Genomic DNA, 8,749 nt, shown 5'->3' with positions numbered 1-8,749 from the left:
TTTCAATTTTTCGTTTTTTTTTGGTGCTTCGGTTTAAAATTTTTCCATTTTGCAATTTTTCGATTTACAATTTGTCGAGTCATCGTTTTTTCAATTTTTCAAGTTCTTGAATTTTATTTTTCAGTTTCTCACTTTTACATTTTTTTATTTTTCAATTTTTCATTTCTTCAGTTATTCAATTTGCAAATTTTTGATGTTACAATTTTTCATTTTTTCGATTTTTCAGTTTCTCAGTTTTTAATTTTTCAATTGTACAAATTCTTGATTGTATTTTTCATTTTCTCGATATTATTCCATAATTTTTGGTTTTTTAGTTGCTATATTTTTTTAATGTTCTTTCGATTTTATAAATTTTGGTTTATTCAATTTTTCAAATTCGCAGTCTTTGATTTTTCAATTCCGCGATTTTCCAATTTTTCAATTTTGCAATTTTTGTATTTTCCAATTAACCAGTTTTCCAATTTCTTTAATTTTCAATATTTCGACTTTGGAATGTTTCGTTTTTTCACTTTTGCTCTTTTTCGATTTTCATGTTTTTGATTCCCAATTTTTATGTTTTTCAAAGTTTTCATTTTATAATTTTTCGTTTTCTCATTTTTGATATTTCAATTTTACAAGTTTTTCATTTTTTGATTGGAAAAGTTGAAAAACTGCAAATCGAAGAACCAAAGAAATGAAAAACTGGAACAGAAAAACTAAAAATTGAAGTAGCCACAAATTGCGAACACTAGAATTGCAAATCAAAAATTAAAGAAACGAAAAATTGAAAACTAGAGAAATTTAAAAATCTAAAATTTAAAAAACACAAATTTTATTTTTCGGTTCTTCGATTTTCATGCTCCTGATTTCCAGTTTTTAAGTTTTTCAAAGTTTTCACTTTATAATTCAATTTTATAATTATTTCATTTTTTGATTCGAAAAGTTGAAAAATCGAAAACTTAAAAATCAAAAAACTAAATAATTGGAAAAAATGAAAATCTTAAAGACAAAAAATTGTAAAATCGAAAAAGTCGAAAATTGGAAACTGCAAATCGAAGAAGCAAAGAAATGAAAAACTGAAACAGAAAAACTAAAAACCAGAAACTTAAAAATCGAAAAAATTAATGACACAAAATTGGAGAGAAGAAAAAACGAAAGTGAAAAATGGGAAACCCCAAAAATTATAGAATCGTCAAAATTGTATGGAAAAACTGTAACTTGAAAGATCAAAAAACTGAAAAATTATAGCTAAAAATTGAAAAATTAAAAATCGAAAATTGGGAAAATTCTAAAATCGTTAAATTTAAAAAGTGAAGAATTTTAAAAATTATTATTGTTATTGCTTATTTAAATAAACACTAGAATTGCAAATCAAAAATTGTAGAAACAAGAAATTGAAAAATCGAGAAATTGAAAAATCTAAGATTTAAAAAACACAAATTTAATGAATCACAGAAAGAAGAAAAACCGCGAAAGTGGAAAATCGGAAAACCCAAAAATTGAACAATGGAAAAATTACAGAATCCTCAAAATTGTAAAGTCGAAAAAATTAACTTGAAAAATCGAAAAACTGAAAAATTAAGTAGCGAGAAATTAGAAAAATGAAAAATTAAAAGTCGAAAAATTGGAAAATTCTAAAATCGTAAAATTGGAAAAATGAAAAATTTTAAAAATGATTATTATTATTGCATATTTAAATGAACACTAGAATTTGCAAGTAAACAACTGAACGAAAAATTGAAAAAGCGAGAAATTTAAAAATCTAAAATTTAAAAAAATGAAGAAAATAAAAAATTGAAAATTGCGAATAGAAAGTAGAACCAAAATCAGGACATTGAAAAAAAAGAAACTAAAAATCTGAAAATTGCAAATGAAAAATTGAAGAAATAGAAAATTGTAAAATCAAAAAAGTGGAAAATCCGAAACTGCAAATCGATGAACCGAAGAAATAAAAAACTGAAACAGAAAAACTGTAAACGAGAAACTTACAAATTGAACAAATTAATGAATCACAAAACTGGAAAGAAGAAAAAATGCGAAAGCGAAAAATAAGAAAACCCAAAAATTATAAAATCGAAAATTATAGAATCGTCAAAATTGTAAAGTGAAAAAACTGTAACTTGAAAGATCGAAAAACTGAAAAGTTAAGTAGCGATAAATTGAAAAAGTAAAAATGCAAAAATTGAAAATCGAAAAATTAAAAAAGTAAGAATTTTAAAAATCATTATTATTATTGCATATTTAAATGAACACTAGAATTGCAAATCAAAAATTGAAGAAACGAAAAACCGAAAAATCTAAAATTAAAAAAAGCGAAAAATTAAAATCTCTGAAAGATGAAAAACAGAAAAATTAAAAAAATAAAGAAAACGAAAATTGAAAATTGCTAATAGAAAAAAAGGACCAAAATCAGAACACTGAAAAACCGATAAATTGAAACAAATAAAGAAAATAAAGAACTGAAAATTGCAAATCGAAAAATTGAAGCAATGAAAAATTGAAAAATCGAAAAATTGAAAAGATAAGAATTGAAATTCGTGGGACTGCAAAACTAAGAATTGAAACACCCAAAAGATGGAAAATCGATAACTAAAAAATTTTAAAATGAAAACTCGTGAAGTTACATATTCTAAATGTAAAGAACAAAAAAATGAAAAATCGAAAAACTGAAAAATTAAGCAGTGAGAAATTGTAAAATTGAAAATGGAAAAATTCTAAAATCGTAAAATTGAAAAAATGAAAAATTTTAAAAATGATTATTATTATTATTGCATATTTAAATGAACGCTAGATCTGCAAGTCAACAAATGATGAAACGAAAAATAGAAAAATCGAGAAACTTAGAAATCTAAAATTTAAAAAGCGGAAAATTAGGAAATCTAAATGTCGAAAAATCGAAATATTAAAAAAATTAAGAAAATAAAAAAATTGGAAATTGTAAATAGAAAAAAAGGACCAAAATCAGAAGATTGAAAACCGAAAAATTGAAAAAATAAAGAAAATAAACAATCGAAAATTGCAAATGGAAAAATTAAAGAAATGAAAAATTGTAAAAATCGAAAAAGAAAATCGGAAACTGCAAATCGAAGAACCGAAGAAATGAAAAACAGAAACAGAAGAACTAAAAATGAGAAAGTTAAAGGTCGAAAAAATGTAACTTGAAAGATCGAATAACTGAAAAGTTAAGTAACGAGAAATTGAAAAATTGAAAATCCAAAAATGGGAAAAAAATCATAAAATTAAAAAAGGGAAGAATTTTAAAAATCATTATTATTGAAAATTTGAAAAATCAAAAAACTGAAAAATCTAAAAGTTCAAAAACCCAAGAATTAAAAAAATAAAGAAATGAAATATTGCAAGAAGAAACAAAAGAACGAAAATCAGGACATTGAAAAACCGAAAAATTGAAAAAAATAAAGAAAATAAAGAACTGAAAATTGCAAATCGAAAAATGTAAGAAATGAAAAATTGCAAAATCGAAAAATTGAAAAGATAAAAATTGAAAATTCGTGAAACCTGAAAATTGAAACATCCAAATGTTGGAGAATCGATAAGTGAAAAATTTTAAAATGACAACTCGTGGAGTTACATATTCTGCAATTGAAGAAACAAAAAAATGATGAAAAATTGAAAATTGCAAATCAAAAAATTGAAAAACAAAAAATTATATAATTGGGACAGCGAAAAATTATAAAAATAAAGAAAATAAACCGAAAATAAAAATTGCAAATCGAAAATTTTAAAACATGAAACACCGACTCATATTCCACATTTTATCCTGTGTTAAATTAATCAAGGAATATTTAATTCGCTTTTCTATAAACCAGCCTTAGAAATTTAATAATCGAAAAATTAAAATCAAAAAATTGAAACATCCAGAAATCGCAAAATCTAAACACGGAAAATTTTTAAAATGAAAGGTCCAAGCGTCGTATATCGTAAAAGTGAAGAAAGAAGAAAAAAACAAAAATTATAACATTGAATTATTGCAAAATTGAAATAATAAAGAAAATAAAAAACGAAAACGACATATTGCAAATCGAAAAATTGAAAAATTCGAAAAGTGCGAAAACTAAAAAACTCGAAAAGTTGCGAATCGAAAACCTGAAAAAATAAAAACAACGAAAATTTTTGAAAATTTCAGTTTAAAAAAGCTGCGTTCGTCTAAATAGGGAGGGAAGTTCGACCAATTTTTTAACTAATAATATCGTTCCAGATCATAAAAAGAAAGTAGAACCTCCCATTCTCAGAAAATTTGCAACCCGGTAAACAGATTACCCGCACAAAATGACGTTAGGCAGCGAACTTGAAGTTGTAAATTGGGAAAAAAATCACCGATCAATTATTGGTAACTGATTTAAGAATGTCCGTGACGTAAACACAATAACGTTAAGAGCAGATTGTGTGCGGAGGAAACGGATTCTGTGTTGTCTTTTAATCAATAAGCAGATAGCAGTAAAACTTAATAAGATAATAATAAGCTTAACTCTTATACTCCATTTTCCGCACGTTCAACGTAAATTCAAAGAAGAAAGTTTTGTTGAATTTATGAGCTACTTAAGCTCTTAGGGAATATCTACGTAACTCGATCAACGGCGCCAAAAACGCTGAGTTGGGATAGTCTCCGACCTGCATTTTACTCCATTGTCGTGGAGATAATTTATAATAAGGTTAAGATTTGCTTCAACTATACTATTTTGATTCTATATAACTTCTTCAAATTGATAAAGATTGATGCGAAAAGTAATATAAGTAGTGGCAACAGAAAAGTGAGTAAAAAATTTTGCACAGCAACAAAGCTTTCCTTCATTAATTAATACCACGATGCATTTAAAAAGCTAACTTTCAAGTCAAGGTACAACAAAGCCATGTTAATCAAATAACATTCACCTTTTGCTTCAGTGTTTGTTGATCCCCGCTGTTGTAATTAAGCTTCAAAAGCGAACTCACACTGTTTTATGAAACATTTAATTAATAATAAATTGTATTTTGAGGCTGATCAATCACTCCATACGAGTAATTAATTAAAAAAAAAACCGTACACACAGCTAATACATCTCTCTAAAACCAACATATGTATGCAAATAACGCAGATTTCACTCCTTGAAGATTTTTTTTTCAATTTACTACTCAGTCGAACTGCTTTCAGCATTTCTGTTTATGAATATTTAAAGCTGTTTTCATTAAAAATTTTATAATCTACCTACAACTAAGCTCCAAGCCACCTTCCTCGCTTTTACCAGCGAATTTCATTATCGCGTCTAAGCCCTGTGAATTTCCGGTAGAAATTGATCAAGGAAAACACCTTTAAAGAATCTCGTCGAACCCGACGACTCAACCACCGTTCTTATTTACCTTGAATTTTTCATCACGCTCGGCAAATTTCGCAAAAGAAAGCGCCGTCGAACCGTAGACAAATAAACACGCAAACAAATAAACATTCTTTTTATTGACGTCCTAGCATCGGACTCGTTGTTTTAATGGGCTTTTCCGGGGCATAAAGCCTTTAGATTCAATTCGCCCAACATTTAGGCCGGGTTTTATTAGCAGGAGCGCTCCTGGCATGCAAATTTTTTACTGTAAATATCAATTAAGGGAATTCGGGGAAATTTTGTCGGTAGTGAGTCTCTTCCAATCTGTGAAATGATAATAAGAACTGATCGAGCGTGAATTAGCTGCTTAATCACGCTGGAACAAAGAACATACGTATACATAAAAGAAATTCAACAAAAGTGTGGCCATTAATTGAAATTTAAAGCTATAGTCAGGATCACGAAGCAATGCGTACACGTCACGGACTCTGTATGACGTCATGCGTCTACCACGTTTATCATACAAATGAATCGGTTTGAAAACTGTCAACAAACATGTCGGCTTGTTATTGTTTTGGTTTGTTCTATTTATGATTATAGCATGAGAAGACCGTTAGTGTGAAGCAACAGTTTAGAAATAAGCTACACTTGCAGTGTTTCAGCATACATGGGCATGCTGCAGGCTGCATAGACGCTATGAATTACAAACTCAGGCACAGGAAAGATCACGACTGTAACCCCTTTCACGTGTTCCTAGTCACTGAAGCCTGCCACTCACGTTCCAACGCCGCGGTACAATTGTGTAGGATATGACAAAATTGAAGTGTTTTCGAACATCTGTGTATGCGATCAAGCAAATCGGTTGGATGTGGACGGTTGGTGAACAAGTCTGTCTGCAGCAGTACAATCGTGTTGTATTGGTTGGAAACTTAATCGTGTGGGGACAGTGTATGTTATACAAACCGTGAAAGCAGGTATAAAAGTCCATTTTCTTCGGACATGTTGCCACCACGATCGCAAATTTTTAACTGCAAGGTCGTAACGTGTGTGTACTGCTGCTTTTCAGCAGAATTGTACAGCAGTTGTATCCAATACAATCGTACCCCGGCGTTGGAACGTGAATGACTGGCTTTAAGAACGTTCATTTTTGCATTGACTGCTGGTAAAAACTGCTGACAATTGGGTGTTAAACACATACTTGGAGGGTGGTACAAGGCTTCATACTGTACTTAAAGCTACCAACGAGAATGTTAACATACGTCTCAAACAGACAGCATTGAACAGTTGTGACAGGCTTCAAGTTAGAGAAATATGCTTACCGTCTTCAATGCCACAATAGGCACGTCACATCTACAGAATAAGTTACTTTATTGACATGGAATAGATACAAAAGTAAAGTATAAACAATAATAAGTATGCATGTTGCACAACGTCGTCGTCTGACCAGTGATTTGTATATTTGGCCAGTGAAGTGATAGTGTGATTATAAAAGACATCAGCAGAACATGCCGCTAGTACAATCAATTAGGATGGTAATGGAAAATAACCTACATGTTACAGTGGCTGAATGCCCTCTGCAGTATTAGAATCTTCACTGTCATAATCACTAAAACTATAATGTGAATCTTCGTTAATGTCGATTATAAACGGCGCAATCTCTTCACGGTCAAATACTAATTCCCGTTCCCACCACTCCCGTATTATTTTATTCATATGGTCAACAGTATTTTTCCACATTGTGGGCGTGACATGTGCTAACGCTTCTTTCCACATTTCCACGGAATTTTTTGACCATAACCATCACGCCCAATGTGTTTGGAATAAAAATTTGTAGTAATTCCCCAAATATTTTCTATAGGGTTAAACACACAATGATATGGCGGCAATCGCAATACTCTATGGCCATTCTGTTGGCCCAATTCACGGCAACATACGTTTTTGGAGGTTTATTTCTGAAAAACATGATATTTTAAATGAAACGATAGAGAATAGTATATGCATTACTGTGCAACCAAATGAAGAAGTTCCGTTTTTAACAGCTGTGAATCTGAACTTATGTCATGTTGTTAAAGCCATTCACGAATTTCTGCTTTTTTCCATGAACCACTGGGACATTTGTTTGCAAAGGTACTGTGGTAGCTTGCATTGTCTATAATAATCTGTGATGGTTCTTCAAGGTTCATGAGCAATTGAAACCACTTGAGAAAATTCTGTTGATTCATTTCGCCATGATAGTCTGGATTTTTGGTATTAGAAGAAAATACTAGCGCTGCTTCATCAATAAATCCATTGCTTGTACCTGCATGTAATACAATATACCTAAAACATAGTGAGAAGAATAAATAACTAACGTGAAACTGACACATTACTAAATTTTCCCTTCTATTTTAAACATCCTGATACTTATGACACTATCGTCTTGCAATGACCTAACTACCGAACCATTTTCAAATATCCATGTTTCATCAAGATATACACATGGCAAAGAATTTGGGTTCTGCTGATTGTGCATGTATTCACGTAAGAATTTGGTTCTTGCATGAACAACATGTTGTAATTCCATAAGACGTTTCCGTACACTGGTTGGCGAATAACGAAACCCAATTGAGCATGTAAAATTTTTCTTAACGAGCTCACAGAACCCTCAAATATATGTTTCTCCTTCAAGCAATCAATTAATGGCGATCGTGTAACATGTATTTCTGTAAAATAGTCGTTAGTATCTATAAGGCGTGCGCATCAAATTCATACTTTCTTCGACCATTTCATATAAGCATTCTCGAATAGCACACTGCTCCGAAGTGCTAATATCACACACTTGCTTTGTTCGGGGGTCTCTATTTCTTGGGAGAATGTACACCTTCTCCGGTTTTTATTTGTTGTACCACGGAGTTCACTGTTCGCACACATACACCCAGAGCAGCAGCAACCCTCTGTACAATGTGACTGCATTAGTAATTGTAATAAAATACACCTACTTACGTCTTGAACAGCTGTTAGTGGTAAAAGAGGTTCCCCGCTATCGCGTTCTTTAGCAAAATAGTCCACTAAATTATCGTCCATTTGCTTTACATCTTTGTGCAAGGGCTTCGGCATGGTGGAATGTTTACGTTCAAGCAAGCGACACGTACCACGGTACAGGACAGTTAACTTGGAGCTCTATAAAGAACTGTTATAGTTCTGAAAAGAACTGATACGATTACACGAGCAGAAAAGTAGAAAAACGCGAAAAATCAAACAATAACACAACATAACCAAAGTTGACACCAATGACACTTGTGAAATCGATAAAACTTTAGCATATGTTTCGCTATCAGTCGTACCAATATAATTTCCCCCAAATTGATCGATTTTGATCCGTATTGCCACGTATTGCGGCGCGTATTTTTGATTTAGTGTTGGTAACGGATCTACGTCATCCATGACGTGTACGCATTGCTTCGTGATCCTGAGTATAA

General features: G+C 30.9%; 1 long non-coding RNA gene across 1 annotated transcript; it reads right to left on the bottom strand.

The window, feature by feature from the left end:
• Window positions 1-6,642: 6,642 nt before the first annotated feature.
• On the bottom strand, window positions 6,643-8,749 carry LOC135128556 (uncharacterized). The gene is made up of 4 exons (XR_010280438.1): window positions 8,274-8,749; window positions 8,043-8,224; window positions 7,296-7,993; window positions 6,643-7,243 (listed from the first exon to the last, which is right to left on the bottom strand). It is a non-coding gene; the product is annotated as an uncharacterized LOC135128556 (long non-coding RNA).

The sequence above is a fragment of the Zophobas morio genome, unplaced genomic scaffold, assembly GCF_036711695.1.
Source record: "Zophobas morio isolate AGI-343-1 ecotype UQ-CSIRO unplaced genomic scaffold, CSIRO_AGI_Zmor_V1 ptg000014l, whole genome shotgun sequence".
NCBI classification, from domain to species: Eukaryota; Metazoa; Arthropoda; class Insecta; order Coleoptera; family Tenebrionidae; genus Zophobas; species Zophobas morio.
The sequence above is the reverse complement of the archived record's forward strand: the minus strand, read 5'-3'. Positions and strand labels throughout refer to the sequence as shown.